Source organism: Asterias amurensis, chromosome 8 (genome assembly GCF_032118995.1).
Source record: "Asterias amurensis chromosome 8, ASM3211899v1".
Lineage (NCBI taxonomy): Eukaryota > Metazoa > Echinodermata > Asteroidea > Forcipulatida > Asteriidae > Asterias > Asterias amurensis.
In genome coordinates, this window is record NC_092655.1 from 21,236,532 (window position 1) to 21,260,230 (window position 23,699).

At 37.3% G+C, this 23,699-nt stretch overlaps 1 protein-coding gene across 5 annotated transcripts in view; it reads left to right on the forward strand.

The window, feature by feature from the left end:
• Positions 1 to 23,699, forward strand: part of LOC139941150 (cGMP-specific 3',5'-cyclic phosphodiesterase-like) — a 147,107-nt gene that overhangs the window by 32,682 nt on the left and 90,726 nt on the right. The window lies entirely within an intron of this gene.

The following is a 23,699-nucleotide window of genomic DNA, read 5'->3' on the forward strand; positions in this document are numbered from 1 at the left end:
CCGGAAAAAATATATCATCTGGATTCAGATGGGCTCTTGTGATGCCCATAAAGAATATTCACCGCCCTTGAAATATGCAAATTGAAAAATGCAAATTTGTTTGAATTGATATTCTAGTGAATACCCGCCGTGAATGCGATTATTAAGACACATTTTTTTGATCCCCTATAAATAATAGAGTTTTAGATTTCAATTAGTCATGCAATTTTTCACACTGCATGATATTCCATTATTGGTATTTAATATGCGGCACTGTGCGGACTTGTTAGGCCACAAGGCCTACCAAGCACTCCATGCCGAGTGATTGATAACATACCTGCCCTGAACGTGAGTCCCATCCCGTGAGGTGAGCTTACTCGTTGGCAAGATTATTTTGGGAGCTACAGCAAGAGCAGGCCAGGAACCCCGGGCGACCCAGGGTCTCTTGGCCAGATTATAGGGACCCTCATTTTGATTGAATGCACCCACAGACAGGCAAAGCCATCTTGGATTGCGGCCAGCTCATTAAGAAACATAATCGCCAAAGTTTGAAAGCAGTCAGTTCTGTTTAAAGTTGACATTGATGTAGAGTCGGATGAAACATTTTTGGATCACGACCAAATTGTGTGCCTATATGGTTCACCGGAAATTCATTGACTTGTAATAGACCAAGCCTGGAATTTTATCTTTGAGAGGGCAAGGTCTTTTGTATATTGCAAAGGGTACTTGAAATTGTAAAGTCTATGGGAAACTTTTGAAAGGGCACCACGGCCAAAACCAGAGGCAACAGAGACAATGGCCTCAATGGTTTCGGTGTAGTTTCAGGCCTGCTAGACATCTACTCATAAATTTTTGTCTTGAAATCCTCCTTACAGTGCACCATATTGCATCCATGTCCTGTCATTACAGCCTCTCGTTTGTTTTGGTCGTCTAGTGGCGGATGATTTCTACTTAGGCCTAATACAAAACGTGTCTAAGATGCATCAATGCTCCTTATACATCGGGCGAATAAACACTTAAACCTAAGGTAATGCATCCATACTTAAAGCAGTCTGTAGATGTCATCTTGGGCAAATACTGAAAATACGTTATTTTTTTTTAATATGAGTTCTTAAGAAAAGTTGATATTTTGCGATGTTGAAACTCTGTTTGGTTTGGCGAAAAACGTCAATGTGTGAAGCTTGCAAATGTCCTTGAATTCCTAAGTAGTTGTAATAAGATATTACTTTTCTAGTTTCTTAAGTAGAGTTTGATGACATAGTCTGGGAAGAGATGCTATCGATGCTTGGGTCTCCTCATTCTTAAAGACACCTTCCTGTTCTTGTGTTCCTCCTAAAGATAAACATTCCACCAATAGTTATTAGTAGAAGAACAGAATCAAAGTAGGATAAACAGTGTGTTGAGTCAAAATGTTGAAGTAATGGTTAAAGGCAGTGGACACTTGGTGAATTTTTTTTATTATTAGCATTTAAAACCTTACTTGGTGACGAGTAATGGGGAGAGGTTGATAGTATAAAACATTGTGAGAAATGGCTCCCTCTGAAGTAATGTAATTTTTGAGAAAGAAGTTATTTTCCACTAATTTGATTTCGAGACCTCAGATTTAGAATTTGAGGTCTCGAAATCAAGCATCTGAAAGCACACAACTTCGTGCGACAAGGGTGTTTTTTCCTTTCATTATTATCTCCCAACTTCTATGACCGATTGAGCTCAAATTTTCACAGGTTTGTTATTTTATGCATATGTTGAGATACACCAACTGTGAAGACTAGTCTTTGACAATTACAATTAGTGTCCACAGTGTCTTTAATGTAAGTTTGAGCATTGGAAAGGGATTTTGTTTTACTACATTCATGATGTAGACTCAATGAAAACCCCAAACTCACGTAACTTTGATTGCATCATTTTTTTTTAAACCTCCAAGGTACAGTGTGCGATTAATAAATTTCAAGTTATACATGTAAACCAAGCGGGAAACTAAATGGATAAATTTTTATACTTTGAGGACGATGAACATAATTTTGTATAGCTAGAGCAGGATTTGGGCCAAAGAGCAGATCCTGCCCTCATCAAGTTTTCTTAGTTCGTCTTCAAATCATTTATTGAATTGACATACTATGATCCAAACATACTAGCGATCCATGTAGCCTTCATGGCTTCTCTCCATCGGAAATCAAATATTTTTTAATGAACTTATGGAAATCAAGTCGGTCGAGAGTGCATCTTTAAACGATGACACTGAGCTGGACAGTCCTTCATTGGTGCCGCTGCCGCCGAACAAATTCATTGTATCATCTTGAAGCAGCCAAAGCTTGATTGCACCTGCTCCGTAAATGCCCCTGTCTTTGTTTGCAGCTCCCCACCCGAGAGCTGGTCCGTAATTGAACAATCTCTTGATGAAGAGGATTCGGACTGCATTCAGCAGCTGGGATGGGGAAGGATTAATATGCAATTGATAAAACTCATTTTCTCTCATTTGGCGTGTGCTACCTTTCCCTAATAATGCATAAGAAAAAGTGGAGAAAGAAGACAGGAAGATGTTTGCATCCGCGGAAAACTGAAATTATGTCAGAATGGTTGAAAGTCTTTTATCTCCCAAAACATATAGTGTATTCAATGGTGATTCAAGCATTGGGGGATCATTCAGTACAGGTTCAATAGTCGTGATAACAGACTAGCTAGAAATTATGGAGAGGGTTCGTAAAGGGACAAGGATTATTTTTTTTACAAATTTTGTTCCCTCAAATTATCATTTTGTTCCCGCAAAATATTATTTTGTGCCTTTGAAATATTATTTAGCCCCAGGAAACAAAACAATACTGCAGGTATTTGATGGGAAACAAAATATTATTTTTGAGGGAACATGATATTATTTTGAGGGAACAAATAATATTTTAAGGAAACATAAAAATGTTTTGACATTAGAAACAAACTGAAAACTCGTGAAAATTGGAAATCTGTAAAAAACTATTGTTATGTAAATACGCAAGAATGAGGTTTGGGGCCGCGGAATTGGACACGGTATTAACCTTATCCCGTGTGAGAAAACCCCCCAGAAATAAAGTCATGTGGATTAGGTATCAGTGTAATCAACAAAGAATGAGGAAACATACATTAACATCCACTGCAGTTATTTGAAATGCTTGAAGTTAGCTCAAATGGATCTTTGATTACAGTGCATACAATGAAAATGAATATGAAAATCCCGGGATCTGGGAATGTGATTAATTTGGAGTCATGGCCATGGCTTTCTGTGCTTGTTATTTTCCCATTACTCCGCTGAACTTGATTGAAGAATGCCTTCGCTGTAAAAAGAGTGCATGCGTTTTTTTTAAGGTAATGTATTGATTTCTTATATTTATATTAAAAAAAATCTTTTTTTTCCTCTTTTAACACATTGTAAACACATTGCCTTTAAGGGTAGGGTCATAGATTGGTTCCATTGCAAGGGTCATGGGTTCGAATCCCACCCGAGTAATATTTCTGTGATATTTTTTCACGGGACTGGGGAAAGTACTGAGTATACAGTGCTAACACACATCAGTGTATGGCTAAAACCAAAATTAATATTCTTTATCCCCGATGCAAATTTAACATTTCATTTTCATTTTTTTCATTTTCATTTTATTGGAATCACATTTCGTGGCCCACAGGCCAAATTGCGCACGATTTACATTAATTAAATAGTAAAAAACATTGTTATTATTATTATAATTATTATTAAAAGATATTAAAAAACACACATGTACGGGACTTGTGGAATACAAACAATGATGAATTGCAATAATACAAAATAGCACAAACTATCTATTATTATATTGGTTCTTGACAATTGAATGCTGATTATATGCAAAATTATCAAGAAAGATACATTAAAGGTCACATTAGCAAGTTTCAGTCGCTACTCGTTGATAAAAACAGCAACAAATTGTCATTTTTTCCCAGTTGAACAGCAAACCCATCCACTCTTAGCGAGGTGACAGCGGGTACCCACCACATCTCTGGTCGCGGTATTCATGAATGGACACCAACTGTCAGATATCTGAGAAACGATTCGAGCATGAATCGTTTTTCAGATTCAAATGTTTCTATTGATTTCCTATAAGGGGCAGTTAAAGGCAGTGGACACTATTGGTAATTGCTCAAAATAATTATTGGCATACAACCTTTCTTGGTGACGAGTAATGGGGAGAGGTTGATGATATAAAACATTGTGAGAAACGGCTCCCTCTGAAGTGCCATAGTTTTCGAGAAAGAAGCAATTTTCCACGAATTTGATTTAGAGACCTCAGATTTAGTACTTGAGGTCTCGAAATCAACCATCTAAACGCACACAACTTCGTGTGACAAGGGTTATTTTTCTTTCATTATTATCTCGCAACTTCGATGACCGATTGAGCTCAAATTTCCACAGGTTTGTTATTTTATGTATATGTTGAGATACACCAACTGTGAAGGCTAGTCTTTGACAATTACCAATAGTGTCCAGTGCCTTTAAGAAAGAAAAACGAATTCACCTGTTGCTTACTGCCATTATCATCTTTATAACAAGAAAACCTTTCAGATAGCAACCACACAATTTTTGTCCAGGTTAATTTCCAAATACGACCCAGGCTTTAATGTGAAATAAACAGCAATGTTTCAGAGGTATCGGGTATCAGCAATGGAATACTGGCTGCATGCTTACGAAACACGATCATTTATTTGTCCTTTTCATCATGGAGGGGGAGGGGAGGTTGATTCTCTGTTTACACTTGTATGGTGATAACGTTCGGCTTATGTATTCTGGCCCAGTTTCAAAGGAAAACTGTGTGGATTCAAAATGGTCCTACATATCGCTGAGATTTAATTTTAGTTGGTGGGTCGGTGTAAGATGTTCCTAAAGAACATTTTACACCATTTTAAAGACACTGGACACTATTTTTAATTGTCAAAGACCAGTCTTCTCACTTGGTTGATCTCAATATGTGCATAAAATAACAAACCTGGTAAATTTTAGCTCAAATGGTCGTCGAAGTTGCGAGATAATAATAATAAAAGAAAAAAAAAACACCCTTGTAACACAAAGTTGTGTGCTTTCTGATGTTTGATTTTGAGACCTCAAATTCTAAATCTGTGGTCTCAAAATCAAATTCGTGGAAAATTACTTTTTTCTCGAAAACTACGTCACTCCTTCAGAAGGAGCCAATTCTCACAATGTTTCATACTATCAACCTCTCCCTATTACTCGTTATGCTAATAATTATTTTCAGTATTTACCAATAGTGTCCACTGCCTTTAAAGGATTCAGGTACTTTTTCAAAATGTCCACAGATTTACATTAAACTTGCAGGGTTTGAAGATAATGATAGTGGAAAGCTTCCCTTTGAATATTACTAACTAAGGTTGTGTAGTTTTTGAGAAATGAGTAAAACAAGACACAAAATCATTTTGGTCTCATGATACCAGAATGATTTTAGCATGTAAAATCCCCTTAACCAGTTATGATATTATACCAAAACCATAGCATAACTGGTAAATACGTTTTTACATGCTAAAACTGAGATGAAAATTACTACTTTTACTCATTTCTCAAAAACTACATCACCTCAGTAAGTACAATTTCAAGGGAAGCTTTCTACTATCATAATCTTCAAACTGTAAGTTTAATGTAAATCTGTGGACATTGTGTTTTTTGTTAGGAAAAAGTACATACACCCTTTAACATGAGGTTATAGAATTGTAATTTTTCCGCCACATTCATGAGGACTCTACGCCTATCTACAGGATAATTGAGTGCAAACTTAAGTTGACCCTGGAGCCCCTCTTGAAGTGTTCTCTTCTGATTAACATTTTGATGTACTGTGTAGCTGTACATGTGGCTTCCTAACATCATTGCAGTTACTGGACAAAGTTTAGAACTTAGCGAAATAATGCTCTGTAGTTTAAGTTGTCGAAATAAAGAGAGAAATTCTCTTGTCCATTTTGTACATGTTTGGACAAGACTCCCAACTTGGCTCCTAGCGTCATCATGTTCGTGCGTGTCGGTTAAAATATATGAGTTGATCGTAGCTGTCATTAGGTCATACACTAGGTTCTGCATCATCAGGGGCAGTCATTTTGGACGTGTGACATCGAGCAGGTCTGAAGGGGGGTTATTGGTTGCAAGGCGCCGATCAGTCTAGCGTTAACATTTACTGCCAAGTCTTTAAAAAAAGAAATTGGTTCGTATAGATGTCGAAGAGTACAGTACACGCTGAGGATGTGCACTTAGGGAAGGATTTAAGTCCTACTTACCGGAGAACGCCCAAAGTTTTATTTATTACTTGTGTAAACATTTCTCAAAGTAGATCTCCTTGAGAAAGGAAAGATTGTTAGGGTTACATTATAGAAGACTTTGCTGAAAGATAGATCTGTCTATTGGGGCATTGAAAGTCAAATCTCAAGTATAAGGGATCCTTGTCAATCTTTACTGACGATAAAGAGTGAAAAAGGGTACTATTTTTTCTGTGAAATGTTTCCCTTTGAAAATAAGTAATATTCAAGAAAATGTATCAGCTAATTTCGGTTGTTACAACAATGTGTTTACATGCTGAAAATTGCGCATTGTTTTTCACTTTCTTCTTCTGACTCGTCGCACAAATGGATTAGGCCTAAAGTTTGATCACACAATACACATTATCTTTAGACCAATTATACAGATTTAAAAATTAAAAGAAAATTTGCCTCCTGTTTTGGTGTTGTCTGAGGCTTTTCCTTTTCTTTTTTGAAACTCCTTGTGGATGAAAATTTTCAAACACTGAAAAGTTTCTTCAGTTAGATAAGGATGCAGCCAAGAATATGACAACTGACATTACTAATAAATTTTGGCACTTGCTTCTTAATAATAATTCTGTATTCTTTATCATAACCCCCCTCTGCTGTGAGGAGAGGCACTGACAAAGTCAGTGCTTAATTTTTTAGAAATTATCCTCAGAAGCATGAATTTACTAAACATTACATTGTTTCTTTTGCAAGTGGCGACACCCCCAACCCCCCCCCAAAAAAAACAAACAAAAAACACAAAAAAAAAAAAACCCACAACCCCCCCCCCCCCCCCCCCAAAAAAAAAAACAAACAAACAAAAACCCCAAAAGAACAACAAAAAACAGGTCACTGTAGAACCCCACAGAGTAGTCCTGTTTCCCATTCAGAAAACTTTGTGGTCGTGCGGTCTTTATTTTTCGTTTAAAGCCATTGGACCCTTTCGGTACAGAAAAAAAAATAATAAAAAATCACAGATTTACAAATAACTTACAGGGTTTACAGAAGGTAGTGGTGAAATACTTCTCTTGAAATATTATTCCATGAAATGCTTTACTTTTTGAGAAAACAGTAAAACAATATCAATTCTCGTTAACGAGAATTACGGATTTATTTTAAACACATGTCATGACACGGCGAAACGCGCGAATATAAGGGTGGGTTTTCCCGTTATTTTCTCCGGACTCCGATGACCGATTAAGCCCAAATTTTCACAGGTTTGTTATTTGATATATATAAGTTGTGATACACGAAGTGTGGGCCTTGGACAATACTGTTTACCGAAAGGGTCCAATGGCTTTAAAAACTTGTTTTTTGAAGGGGTTTAAACCGTTCACCAGTGACTAGTCGACGCATGAAAGAGTTAAAGGTAACTGGATGAGAAACTGTGCTTGGTTTTTAACCCTTACACCGATGTGTGTTAGCACTGTTACTCAGTATTTTCCGCGAGTCTTGTGAAAAAAATATCACAGGCATGTTGCTCGGGTGGGATAAACACATCTTATATGTAAAATTGTTCTCTTTTTTTTGTAGATTGAATTTATCATAGCTTCCTTTGGAGAGACGCTTGTATTTGCGGTGTAAAAATTCTTTGGAAAAAAAAAAAAAAAAAAAAAAAGAAGATTAAATTAACTTCTGACCCTAAAAAACCCCATCTGGATTTGTATCAAAATTCAATTAATTTTTGATGTTTTTTGCATCAAGATTCAATTTAAGTACACTGCTCTGTGCTCATGAAGTGCATAATGTTATTTTACAAAATTATAAAAAAAAACCACCAAAGATATGGATTTGAATTGGCATAGCATGTGTGTTTCTTTTAAAAAAAGATGAGTACAAACTAACTTGTTAAACATCTGGTTTTTCATTAAAAAATCAGTCTCAAATTCTGCAGTTTTGCACTGCAGCAAGAGATCAGAAGAATGCCGCTATTCTATGGTGTTCTTTTAAACCAACCTCTACTCTCCAGTTACCATCCCAGCCGACTGGCCACCATGTACAGCACTGATGATAGGATTACTAACCAACAGAAAAAAAAGAGAGAGAGAAGAAATATAAAAAGAAGGGTTCAGTGAATAACAGGATAAGAACAAAACTCTCCCCGCCGCCATACTAGACCAGAGGGTGGCATCGTTTAATTTCCACAAACAGGATCAGCGAGAGCAGGGGCTTGTTGAGGCCAACCGAAACGGATTTGTTTTCGGTCAACTGGATTTGGAGGCAATTATCCTTTACCCTGTCCTCAGATGAAAGGCCCTAAATGGATGGGGGTGTGTATAGGTCTGTGATAACACTGAAAGCAAATTAAAGATAGCAGGCGGACAATAATCACATTTTGGTGTCTTTTGGAGACAGAAAGAGAGAGAAAAAGTTGAATGTGAACCTGTGCCCTCAAGGTCAATGTTAAGGTGTTCTACCAAATGAGGTTTCTGAATTTCCTTATAAATTTATTTGCTTGTGGATTTTTCCCCACAAAACTTGGGAAAGTTCTGAGTATACTGTGCTTAATACACATGTATTAGTGTAAGATTAAAAAAAAAAAAATATATACTCTTTATCCCCGATATGAAACATCTGATGTTGAATTTGCATTGGGATAAAGAATATTAATACGGTTTTATCCGTACAGCGATGTGTGTTAGCGCTCAGTAACGTCTATCTTATCAATTTCATTTTCTTCTTTAAAAGCTTTTCCGAGTTTGTGGGAAACCAAGCAAGACGGAGTACATCCGTGATTTTATTGAGCTATTACTGACTGATAGAATAAAAGGGTTTTGGTTTACTTTATCAAGTGTAAGAATCATTGAGGACTCTCCAGGTTCAAGCTATTGATGTGAAATAGAATTATTACAATCCAACTCCCATGCCTTTTCAACAGTGGAAAAGCAATTGATGAGGTGTAAATATTTTAGCACAATCGATCTTTTTTTTTTTCATTAGGTTTTCTGGGGCTCCAGGTCTGCCGTCTTGTGGGCGAGCGCTTTGTAAAGTCATGATCAAAAGCTTGTGCAGATTAGAGCCCATCGCTTGAACAAATTCTCATAAAAGTCGCAGAGCGGCCTGCCTGTTTTGACAGTTGGGCTGGGCAAACACTCATTTGGAAGCTGGTGACGTGAACACAGAAGCAATTGGATTCTGTTTTAAACTAAATAAACAATGTCATGCCATTCCCTGGTATGCAGGGAGTATTTCTCATTTCCATTGATTTGTTGCAATGCCGCCTTAATCAGCCCCTATTGAAGAGTGGCCTAGATGCTGATTACTTAAATGATCGTTTTTCTCCCGTTATTCTCTTCTTTTAATGTCTAGCAATCAGCTCAATATCAAAGTCCTTGATTCTTTATCATCTCTTCCTATCATTGCAGACAAGCATTTTTGATTGAAGCATTTCGTTTTTGAAACTTGGAACAATCTTTGAGGAAAGTCTGAACAAACAGGCATTTCAGAGACATTGTTTCTGACGGTTGTGTGTATAGGTATTCCCATCAATAGCAAACTGTGATAACTTCCTCCTTGGAGAATCTGTATGTGTTGTACCCTGGAATGTGATGAACGTGATGTTGGCCCAGTCTGCACTACCAATTTGCACAAATTATGGCTGCGTATTGCCCGTACTGATTAGTTCATTAATTGGATTTCAGGGCAAGATAGCCCCGAGGCAAACTCCCTTCTGCCCATGATGTGCTAAGTCTTCGAAAGTAGCATCCCCCCTATATATCTGTCCCCTAGACCCACTCCGGTTTTTTGGTGCCCGCTGTTCATCAGAGAGACAAACCCATATTTCAAAATTTAATCATCCCGGACTGCTAAGAAAATACTGCAGCAGTGTGTAAAATGCTGGGCTGTAAAAGAGGACAGAGTTTCCCTAATGCAGATCACACGCCGGGTGATTAGACGCGGCAGAGGATTTGCCCGTAGGGAGAATGGGGCATGGCTCAGCATATGATTTCAGGATTGCCTCTCCCTATACATAGAAAATTATATGACCCATTTATGAGTAGTTGGTGGGCTGCAAAATGGCTAAGGTAAATATTGTTGGAGGTAATCTGTAGGTCCAGTTGGGGGATGGGCATAGCAGCCAATTGCAGAAGTGTTTGCCTCGGAGTGTGTGAGTTTTTGATGTTCCAAAGTAATCGATTCTGGTGTACATTGGCCAGGAATGCTTAGCAATCTGTTATTACTGAGTACCGAGTATACAGTGCTAAATACACATTAATCAGTGTAAGGGTAAAACAAAATTTATATTCTTTGTACCGATGCAAGAACTAACATCTATTAAATCGTTAATTGGTTTTAAAATCAAGATAATATAATTAGCTGTTGCAAACTGCTTACCAACCAAAAAGGAGCTATGATATAAATGCAAAAAGTTGCTAATGGCCTGATGTTTCAACCCTTATCAGAGTCTTTCTCAAAAGCTAAATGACAAAACAACCAAAATCATAAAATATCCCCCACTTCCCCCCAAAACCCCCAAACAATAAATAAGTAAAAAAATTACAAAGAAATATACTGAAACAATTAATATTAAAAAAATGTCCTGTCCCAGACACAGTTGCTCCGCAAAATATAGTGGTGTGCTTTGCATGAATGTGTGGAGCGTGGACAATCAATTATTTGTGATTTATGCCTCTGTAGACACTGCCGACTAGAGCATCCTTTATGGTCAATAGAGTTTCACATTCAACATGCGTACATTCTACCTTAACCATTGATAAATGACAAAGCCTTGGGATTGTTATTTGATCTACCCATAATAATAATTACCTAAATAAATAAATATAGTTTAAGGACATTGTACGTATTATTTTTGAGTCTGCCATGTTTCATCGTTTTTGAGATGTGGAGGAAAGTGTTGTCTGATGAATTGGTTGGTTGACGTTGAGGAGCAATGACAAACATGCTTTTCACTTATTTCAGGGACATTGTTTATGATCGAGTTACAATGAAAGAGTAGTTCTATCTATCAGGAGGTTGCCTTCCTTTACTTCCTGCGAGATACGTGCTTGGTCCCACGAATGTCACGGCCAGTTCCATACTGCTTACTGGCAAAAACAGTTCATCATCCAAAGCGGAGACACTCATAACCAAATAGTTTGCAATCCATCTGTAAGCAGGGCCCAATTTCATAAAGGTGTTTAGCAAAAAATTCTGCTCATCAAATTTCTTTGCTAAGCAAGAAATGAGTGGGGCACCGGTGTCAACAATGTAAAGTTTATGGAATGTTGGCTGGAACCTGTTTCTGCCTAGCAGGATATTTCTGTGCTTAGAAGTATTGTGTTCTTACAGGCCTTATAAAATTGGGCCCAGAAGTTTTCTGCTTACTAGCAATTAGTTTGTAATCCAAAGCTGAGAGACTCATCTGTAAGCAGAATCCTTTCTGCTTACCAAATAGTTTGCAATCCATCTGTAAGTAGATTTTTTCTGCTTACTAGGAAACAGTTTGCAATCTGAAGCAGAGGCATTCATCTGTAAGCAGACGCTTTTTGCTCACTAGCTAACAGATTGCAATCCAAGGCAGGGGCACTCACTGTTTGCAGAACTTTTCTGCTTATCAAATAGTTTCAATCCACTCTGTAAGGAGATGTTTTAATCCAAAGCAAAGGGAATCATCTGAAAGCACACAGTTTCTGCTTACCAAATAGTTCATCTGTAAGCAGATGTTTTCTGCTAACAAGCAAACGATTTGCAATTGAAAGCAGACATTTTCTGCTTAGTCTAGCAGACTGTTTCTGGAAAGCGAATAAGGCATCAATGCAATTCCACTTTGATCAGATACAAGTGCAGTTTAGAACCTTCCTGATGATTATGTATGAAATAGGGCATGGTGTTTCGCATTTGTTTCTTCTGTAGTTAGCGCAATAATCTGCTTACAACTTGCCTTAAAGAGCTTTGTCAAGGACGTCAGTCCACATATTAAACAGGAATATTTTGTGGATCTTTGGTAACAAAGTAACAAAATGAAATGTAGCGTCCAGTGAACGCTTCCCCTTGTATAGCAGAGCAAAATGCTAGGTGGTACTTTGGTGGTGGTGGGGGGGGGGGTGTTGGTTACCTCTAAATGCAGAAATAATTTGGGTATGTATTTTTGCTTTCTAGTAACCCATGCTTTGAATTCAATTTTCAGAACATACCTTGAGCCTTCAACTTTAAAACAATTTCCACATGTAGGGTAGATAGATACATCCATAAAGAACATTGACACAAAACATGTTATCTTTAAAGTCAAGCATCATGTTTAATATAATTTGTACAGCTAATAAGTCAACAGTCATCACTCCGGTACATCCCAGCAATTCTCTCCCTGTTCGACGACAGATGCGGACACGGGGCCAGCCTCGCTCTCTCCTACTTGGGGTCTCCTTCTCATCAGAGTACCCTCACTTCGGCTCTCTGGCCTGTCTGCGCCGCTCGGCATGTTTACCAGGTGCCCTTGGTGGGAAATGAAAGGCAAACTTAAAGCCAGCGGAATGTTTGCAAATGTCATGCATCATGCCTGGCTACATTCTTGCCGTTTTTTTTTCTTCTTCTCTCTTGCTCTCTCCCCGTGATGGGCTCCATATGAAGTTTCCCAACATTGAGGTTAATAATATCTCACTGCATGCTCATAATACTGCATACCCATGGCCTCATTTCTCTACCGATTTAAAGATGCAGTACAAATCAACTAACGAAACAACGTTTATGAGCCCTCAAAAGTGTAATTACTACAATAGTTTTGGTGTTTGGTCTAGTTAGAAAACACTCTAATTGCATTAAATTAAAAGTACATTGTCAGTAGAACTCTACTTTTAGCATGATATTGGTTCAGAGACATTGCACTATTATTAATCCAAAAGTATTTTTTACAACTCATGAAGAATTCGCCTCCTTGGCATTTATGAAATTTATGAGCCAGCTGCCCTTGACATAGTTTTCCCACAAGAATTTGAAACTTTAGCCCCCACAGTATTTTCCAGTTTACACAGTTGCTTTAAAACGTAGTTGTCAACATAAACATGATCAAACACATTGTTTGATTTATCTTTTCTTTTTTAATGGTGCAAAGCAATGAATCGTGGACACATGACCTGGCGAGTGTATAAAGCAGAACGAACAATTTCAACAAGGTGGACAATTTGTACTTGCTGCTCAGCGACAGCAGTAACTGATTGAGTCAGCTTGCCCTTCACTCATCACTACTAACTTTCAACACGATGAACTGTTTTGAGATTCCGGGTGAGCGTGTTTCGGTCCAACATCAGAAGAAAAAAAGTTCTGGAAATCTTCCACATATTGTCTCTATGGAATTAACCTTTTAGTTGGTTGTTTATACGTTTCACCCCAGCCCTCTAATTTGTCAGCCTCTTAGGCCTAATTGTGGCTTTGGGATTCCGTCTGCTATTCTTTGTAGGTGTCTATCTAAGAGGTACCCCCTCCATCTTTGTTGGCATGGTGCCCGTCCCGTCTCCAATTTCCCTGTCTTCATTTTCTTTTGATTATGTTAGGAGCACCTGTCTCGACTCGGAGATGAATTTGTTGTCACCCCCGCCTCTCTTGTTGTAACTCTAACCATTATCCTTCTCCTATGGCTTTCGATTGCAGAGACTCTTTTTTTCATCTTCGCTCTGGTCTTGGACCATGGTCTCTTAACCATTGGGGCAATATTATACACAGACACGGTGTTTGACTTTGAGTGATATATTACAAGGCCGTCTGATTTTCATCCGAGATGCAAGTGGAAATCTGTCGTCCAATCCTCAGATGTTTGACTATTGAAGGTGATAGCTGCTTTCCTACATGTCTGTGTGTACTTAAGGTGTAGTGATTCAAAACATCAATTAGTTCGGCACTGTGTACTTTAGTGATTATCGTGCATCTTCGATGACATACCTCATTCTGTTGATTGTAACATCTGAAATTTACTTCAAATTCATTGTAGGCTCTTGTGTGGTTAAAAAAAAGTAAACTTCTTAATTTAAATATCTTAAAAAGGTTTGGCTACTTTTTGTAGGATACAAAACACAATGTCCACAGATTTGTTATTAAACTTACACAGTTTGAAGATAATGCGAGTAGAAAGCTTCCCTAAAATTATTACTTGCTGAGGTGTTGTAGTTTAAAAAAGAAAATCGTAAAACAAGTCACAAAAATAATTTTCAGTCTTAGTGAGACAAATATTATTTTAGCAAGTACAACATATTACCACTTCGGGTTAAGAACTGGTATTTAACACGTGCTTAAATCATTATTTTCTGGGCCTTTTTACAATAATATTTTTACAAACAACAATACCTCAGCAAGTAAAATTGTAAAGTTTAGTGTAAATCTGTGGACATAGTGTTTTGGGTTACAAAAAGTACCCCAAACCTTTAAAACCATTCCTGGTTATATAAACCAATGACTTCTTCCATACTGGTCATGAACACTGTCGGTTGAATATGATCACAAAGTATTACGTGTACTTTGTTAATTAGGTAGGAGTAAACTGATAGCCGTGATCTGAATTAAGGTTAATTTTCTAGAGATAGTAAAGGGGCGATTGGTATATTTGATGTTGTTTAAAAACTCATCTTTTCCACCAACCCTGACCACTAGCACTAACACTTTCGTATTGTACCACACTGACGTCCTGGATATATCAAGGTTCATTTTTGGTGCGGAAAATTTTCAAAGCTTCTTAACTAAAATATTACCTGCAAGAAGTTAATAATTCTGACACATTGACATTCCAAAGTTTTCCGCCCCCAAAACGGGCCGCAATATTTAGGACTCTGTATCTGTGTACAGCACAGAGGAAGAGTCCTATGTATGGGGCTTCTTTTCCACAAGCAATGAAGACTTTTCATACTATTTTTGTTTTTATTAAGATAAACTGGAATGAAATTAGTATTATTTTACTTTCCTATAGAAAAGTAAACAATTGTGTTGATAACATATAGTTGAGTAAAACTCAGTGCAATTTTTTTTTGTGGGGGGTAAGAAAAAAACACATTTTGTTCAGCTGGCAAAAAAAATCTATCACAAAAAGCAAAAGTCCTTTTAAAGCACTTAGGACCAAAATAGCTCTGTGCACAATGGGCAAATGCATAGCAACGAAGATAAACAACCTTCATCCAATCCGTGTTGTGACAACACACTCTTGTTTTACGCTGGTTTTCAAAATAGCATTGTGACGTCACACTCGGACTCGATCCGAACAAGACAATGGAAAAATGCATAGCAACAAAGATATAGACCATCTTCATCCAGTTTATGTTGTGATAACACGAACTGGTTTTACGCCGGTTTTCAAAATAGCATTGTGACGTTCCACTCGGACATGATCCAAACAAGACAAAGGAAAAATGCATAGCAACGAAGATATAGACCATCTTCATCCAGTTTATGTTGTGATAACATGAACTGGTTTTACGCCGGTTTTCAAAACAGCATTGTGACTTCCACTCGGACATGATCCAAACAAGACAATGGAAAAATGCATAGCAACGAAGATATAGACCATCTTCATCCAGTTTATGTTGTGATAACACGAACTGGTTTTACGCTGGTTTTCAAAATAGCATTGTGACGTCCCACTCGGACTTGTTCCAAGCAAGACAATGGAAAAATGCATAGCAACGAAGATGTCAACAAACCTTCATGAAATTTATGTTGTGACAACATGGACTGGTTTTCTGCTGGTTTTCTGAGGCATTGTTACTTCAATGTTGATTTCACATTGTGCGTATATGGGTCTTGGCTTTAGAACCACGCAGGGCACCGCCAACGGTGAGAAATAACACCAGTTTAAAAAAGTTTTAAAAGAGGGCGGCGGCTAATTTTTCTGATCATATTTCATTGAAATTACAAGAAAGGAAGCAGTCACACTTACGATGAAATAATAACTAAGCACAAAAGAACAAGGATAAAAAAGACAAATTAGTTTTTTAGTTTTTTATTTTGTTCAAGTTGACCTTGATGATATTCTACTCTGTGAGTTTCTTGCCCCCCCCCCCCTCCTGTCTCAATGACTGGTTGATACTCTTCTACATCTTGGTGTTCTCACAGTGTCTTGTAAGTCTTATCCTGATGACGGTAAGCACTGGTTTAGGAAGGTCTATGAACAAGGTTTTAGCAAGGATGGTAAAAGGGTGTCATCATTTGCTGGAAATGTAAAATCTGGGTGTCCAAATTATTCACTTGCAATGCATCTTCAGGCCTTGAACTTTGTTCTTGAAGGGGCACAACAAGTTTCCTCTAATAAGGGCCACTTCTACGAGGACAAATTTGAATTTGTATTGGAACTTTGCAAAGGACGTCACAGCTAAAGCAAAAGGCGCCACAACAATAGCTGTTGGTGCCAAAGTTTATTTTGAGGCCTGACTTTACAATACATACATGTATATTAGGACACACACAAATGTAAAAGCGGGTGTCCAAATTTAAAACAGGGTGTCCAAAAGACTCCCCGACACGCCTCTGGTTAACAATTCATATGGGAACACTCGACCTTTTTTTTTGTTGTTAGAAAGTACATTTTATAAGTGCGCATCTGTGAAAGGCAAGTCATCGTATCAATTATTCAGTATCGCTCGAAGACAAGAGTTTTATGAATTGATAAAATATGTTGCTTCTCAGATTTGGTCTGGTGCATAGGAGTCCGTGACTTTGTCAAGCTCAAACAGATGTCTGTGACAAGAATACTCATGTGTTTAAAGGATTTGGGTACTTTTTCAAAATGTCCACAGATTTACATTAAACTTACAGGGTTTGAAGATAATGTAGTAGAAAGCTTAATTCCCCACAATTACTGAGGTGCTGTAGTTTTTGAGAAATGAGTAAATTAAGTCACAATTTAGCATGTAAAAACTATATGATTATATCATGACATACCATAACTGGTTAATACATTTTTACATGCTAAAACTGAGACAAAAATGATTTACTTGACATTGTATTTACTCATTTCACAAACCTACAGAACCTCAGTAGGTAATATTTTAAGGGAAGCTGTCTTCTATCATTATCTTCAAACTGTGTAAGTTTAATGTAAATCTGTGGACATTGTGTTTTGTGTTAGAAAAAAAGTACATCTATAGACCCTTTAAGCCCAGTACATACTTCATACTAATGCGAAGCAAATTGTGACGTCATAGGGCTTTTTTCGCAGCGAAGGTATAGCAGGAGTTGAGCACAAGCCAACTGACGCAAATTACTTTTTTTGCAAATTTGTGACGTCAAAGTATGCATCGCACTACATTCGCAGGGTTTATGAGACTGGCTTAGGTTGGCTGACTGCCCTTCCATTCTGTGGGATTGCTCATTAAAACCACTAAATACAGACATTTCCCTTTTTGTTTTAATGTTAATGTTTATTTCATCATTGTATGTTTTTTTATATAGCTCAATTGGTCATTGAAGTTGCTAGAGAATAATTGGGAAAAAAAAAAAAAACTTCTTGTCACACTAGTTGTGTGCTTTCAGATGCTTGATTTCGAGACCTTAAAATCAAATTCTGAGGTCTCAAATCAAATTCAGATATTTCAGTGAGAAATTACTTCTTCCTAAAAAACTACATGTACGTTACTTCAGAGGGAGCCGTTTCTCACAATGTTTTATACTAAAATCAACAGCTCTCAATTGCTTGTAACCAAGTAAGTTTTTATTCTAACAATTATTTTGAGTGATATAACAATATTGTCCACTGGCAAGAATCAAAGTACTTTGAATCTGATATCTATCAAATACCTGTATGACAAATGAGGTTTAAATCTTTTTCTCAGGACGGGTCAAAATATTAACAGTTTATATGTTAAAGGGAGTGGTATACCTTTGGTCAGTACTCCAAAATGTAATGACCATGAAAACTGACTTGGTAAGTAGCACTGCAGCTGTGTTGATATTTCAAACATTTTGAGAAACATCCTTCAAAGAGGGCGGTTGTTCGAGATAAAGGGATTTAGAAACATTCAAATCTGCGAATTGTGTATTCCAATTTCGTGTCAATTTTTCCTGCATGGACATAATAACCGCTCTAGATTTTCAGCAATCTCTTAAAAAATGCTTCCACCTTTTGAAATACTTTTTTTTGCACGTTAATTTTTTTGTAATACATATACATACATGATTAAAGCAATCAAATGGTTCTAAAGACCAATGGTATACAATGTTGACTTTAAAGGCCGAGGACACTATTGTTAATTGCCAAAGACTAGCCTCCACAGTTGGTGTATCTCAAGATATGCATAAAATAACAAACCTGTGAAATTTTGAGCTCAATCGGTCATCGAACTTGCGAGATATGAATGAAAGAAAAAAAAAACACCATTGTCACACGAAGATGTGTGCGTTTAGATGCTTGATTTCGGGACCTCAAATTCTAAACTTGAGGTCTCGAAATCAAATTTGTGGAAAATTACTTGTTTCTCGAAAACTACTCCACTTCAGAGGGAGCCGTTTCTCACAATGGTTTATACTACCAACCTCTCCCCATTACTTGTTACCAAGTAAGGTTTTATGCTAATAATTATTTTGAGTAATTACCAATAGTGTCCACTGCCTTTAAACTGCTTGAATATATGTTTGATTTTGGCGTAGTTGTCCTGTGACAACTTTGAGAGCCAAGCCCTGTAGTCTTTTGGACCACCACCCCCCCTCTACCAAAAGGAAGAATGAACTTTCTATCTAAATGGTCATCTTCTAAATGGTCATACATGTTACTGCAAATGTTTATCAAGAAAACAAAAGTTCAATCATTGTTGATATAGTATGTGCTGATTGATTATACTGCATGCTTTTCTGTAGAAATGTGTGAAAACACTTCATGTATGTGGTGCAGATACCTTTTTAAAATTAATTGTGTTATGATTTATGAGGCCTTGGTATGTATTAGTCAAGCTAAATTACATAAATTATACAAACATCCATCTATTAGCCTCCATGTGCAGTGTACTGCAAAGCAAAGCACCATGGCACTTGAGGGAAAAACAGACAAGAAATAGCACACATACACGTTTTGAAATAATGGTCAATATTTTAAGATGATATATTCGTTAATGGGTTGCAACACTCGACTAACGATTGTAAAGGATCATCAAGCAACCTGGCAACGGTGCCTTTTGGTTGATTTCCCTGGAGACAGGTCTAGAAAATACCTGGTGAGGTGTAGCTGTAAACATAAACTGGAGATTGTACAGCTACAGCCCCTTTCACACAAGGGCAATTAAGCAAGGGTCCCTTCTGTAAAAGTTTACAAAATGAACCTAGTCTGAAAGGACAACAATTGTTTGTGTTGTCCAAGTTTTCTTGCAAAATCTTGTCAAACATTGCTACATTTTACAACCATGCTTAAACTAAGCAAGGAACCCCAGTTAAATTGCTATCATGTGAATAGCACTTAAGCGTCTCGTTTTAATAAGATACAAACTTTCAGATGTTTAGAGTTAAACCTCAGCTTCCTTATTGGAGTTGGCCTTACTTCAGACGGCCCCCAATATCAGGGCATGCTATATAATATCAAAGAAGTGTTCAGCCTACCTGTCTGCATATTGGGACTTCATAAATACAGCCTTGTAGCACACTGCATCACATCTGTAATTTGTCTACATTAATAATCCGGGATCACCTTGGGAGAGACAAAAATCTATTCCCGACAGCCAAACATCAATATTTTTGTAATTGCACCTTATATTAAAAAAAACCAAAAACATCATCGTCATAGAGGTAGCTGTATTCTTTTTGGGAAAACCCACCAAGAGGGACGAATCTATTATCCTTGCTGCACTTACCTTATCTGAAGATGATATGTTATTACAAATGTGATCGTAGCATCCAACAAAAATCTTTTATAAAACTGTCTGCAATCGTGAGTTGAAGTCTACAAGAAATAGACATTTGCGTATTCATGCACAAAACTACTAAGCAAACAAGCATTAAACGAGGTTGATCATGATGCAATCAGTTAAATGAGATAATTAACAAAACCGAAGACAGTGTAAACGGAGACTTAACTCTAATTACCCGTGACTATTTCCTCGTTAATTAAGACCGAGTCGTTGCGTTGCACTTTCTGTGATGACACTTTTTTTGTTTAAGGTAACAGCGGATAAAACCTTCCACTATTTAATTTTTTTTCTTTCTGCACATCCAACAGCGTAAGCACCAATGAGAGGATGGATAAAATATTAAATTACATAAAATTGCATAATAATAATAATTATTTAAACAGACAAAACAAGACATGATTTAAACAGTTTTGCTACATCAACATCTTGGTGAAGTTTTCTTTTGTTTGGTTTAGGTTATTTTTAAGAGAAACCGATAAACTTCCTCCTCCTGATTTTCCCAGATTGAAGATTAATCAATATTTCATACTCGCCAAGAAAAACTAAAAAGATTACTTCATGTTCGTAAGAAAACATCAAGCAATTTTACCTGAAACATTTTCCAGACTGTAATGCAATTAAATTTTCCACAAGTCCAATTTGGAGTAATTTTCCTTCCTTAATTCCATGACGCAAGTGAAGCTTTTTTTTTGACAAAGAAAATTAATTATCTTTGCCCACCTGTGTGTTATATTTGTCACAATAATAATCACTGTCATTGATTGGCCATCCAAGGTCTCTGTAAGGAGATACATCTTAAAGGGCAGGTTTTGATTTCAGGAAAAGACTTCTAAAGTACATCTGCATTCCGCTCAACAGAAGAAAAAAAAATCATAAATAAACATTCTCAAAATCTTGTGCAATTAACAAATTAAAGTCTATCAACTAAATTTGTACAAATTCTGTGTAAATAAGTTTTTGGTTTTAATATAGGTTTTCCAAAAGTGAAACATAATTGTTTTTAAACAAAACCACAATTCTGTCCATCTTATTTGTTCAATCCAAAATTAATTAAACCTTACCCAGTTGTTTTCACTTGTGGTTTATTATTTGAAATAAAGTTGCATCCCCTCAAGATCAAACTTGGGTGTGATCCCTGGCTAAAAGGTAGTTCTAATGTCGGATGGCTTCTGACTGACACCCCTTACAAAAATATTGACAAACTGGGAGATCGCCAACACAGGGCTAGATTGTTACACTCAGCGGGTAGAGCGCTGCCCGGCACAATATAAGGCCGAAGTTAAACGTTCAAATCAGGCTCTTCTTATGCCTTTATAAAGTTTAATTTGTTCAACCCAAGTTAAAAATTAAATTTTCCCTGTCAGTTTTCCTTGTGGCTTATAACTTCTAACAAATCTCCTAGAAACAAGAGACATAAAATTGTCCAAACATTTACAAAGTTGTGTGCGGTGTACCTCTGGTTTAATATGATAATGTGATAACTGTGTTGGCTAACTGTCCTTGGAGTTGTTATGTAAATGTGGGTGCTTAACACTGTACAGTATGATCACCTCAGGAGCACTGACCTCACTAAAAAAAAAAAAACGTTTGCGCTCAATCCTGCGCAAATATTTGGTTCAAACAATTGTCTGTCAGATGAGCTTGATCCAGTTGTAGAATTGTTTTTTATTGTTTAATAATTTTATAAAATGATTCCTATTTGAGTTTTATTTAGATTATGTACAATCAGTGTGTGTGCGTGTGCGTGTAAGCAGGTTAAGTTTTTAAGAAATTTCCACAGTATCAAAAATGAAAGACATTATCACTCAATGAGTGACCAGTTTAAAAAATACAATACAGTAAAAATATATCAAGATGAAAATAAATACGACACAGTTTTTTCGAGCTTAAAGAGAACAACAGGTTCCCTAGTTGGTAGAAGTCCCCAGTTGGAAAGGTGTGTTGGAAACCAAGTGTTGCCAAAAAGTTAAACTACAATCAAATAGGAGCAATAGAAGGTCCCTGGTCGCAGGTGTTTTCAATCTTGTTTTAGCACTACATACGAAGTGTGGACCTAAGAACAAAAGAGGTCCACATAGTGTAGGGACTTGAAACACTTTGTGGGCTTACACATGTCCACAAAGTTGTTTGTACAGTGTTGAGGAATAGTGTTAAAGTAGTGTACACAGAGCTGTGTGGGTGTGAGTATACACATTCAAACCGGGGACTTAAAGGCCCGGTCCCACTGCAGCGATAACGATAACGATAACGACACAAAGAGAACGCATTCTATTGGTTGAATGAGCGTGTGCGTATTCGGCGTGGAGCAATTCAACCAATGAACACGTTTTCTTTACATTGTGATCGTTATCGTTCTCGTTATCGCTGCAGTGGGACCGGGCCTTAACAAAAGAGGACAATAGGGTCCCTGGTTCTGGAAAGGTCCACAGTTGGAAAATGGGTACAAAACCAATTGGAGCTGTTGTAAAAGTTAGTATTATAAACAACAGAGGGACAATAGGAGGTCTACGGTTGCAGTCGTATACAAGCTTGTGTGTGTGTGTGTGCTACTGGGTGTGTCTTCCAGTTCTTACATCGGACTAAAGGCCGAGTCACACTGCAGCGATAACGAGAACGATAATGATCACGACGCAAAGAGAACACATTCTATTGGTTGAATTGCTCCACGCGGAATACGCACACGCTCATTCAACCAATGGAATGCGTTCCCTTTGCGTCGTTATCGTTATCGCTGCAGTGGGACCGGGCCTTTAAACAAAAGGGACTCAAATGTTTTGAACACTTTTTATCCAAAGCACTGCGGATCTCGTTCAAAGCTAAGTCCAAACAATGTGAGATCAAACTGATCCTCTTGATTTACAGTAACTCAACATCCAAACCGTTGGGCTCTGATTATGTTGGTATAAAAAATAATAATAAACCCATTACAAAAATAATCAGTTTACTGCAGTTCTCAGTCCAACACATTTTCAGTAACTCAACACCCAAACTGTTGAACTTTAATTATGGCGGTAGGCCTATATACCAATGTAAAGCATGGTTAGTTTACTAGTGAGGTCCTCAGTCCAACACCAAACAGTAAATCAACCCCCAAAGTGTTGGATTCTGATTTGGTGGTATACATAGCATAATCAGTGTACACTTTTGCAATCCTCAGTCCAACACCATTCATTAACTCACACCCAAACTGTTTAACTGTGATTTTGGTGGTTCACATAAACCCATTAAAAGAATAATTAGTTTACTATTGCAGTCCTCAGTCCGACACTATTTCAGTAAATCGACACCCAAATTGTTGAACTTTAATTATGGTGGTATACATACCCCCATGTAAAGCATGATTAGTTTACCTTAGTCTAACACCATGCAGTTACTCAACACCCAAACTGTTGGACTTTGATTATAGTGGTAAACATAAACCCATGTAAAGCATAATCAGTTTACTATTGCCGTCCTCAGTCGAACACCATTCAGTAATTCAACCCCAAAAGTGTTGGATGATGGTATAAAATTAATCCATGTAAGACATAATCAGCTTTCTAGTGCGGTCCTTAGTCAGTTACTCAACACCCAATCTGTTGGACTCTGGTTATGGTGGTTTCCCTGGGGTTGATTTCACAAAAAGTTAGGACT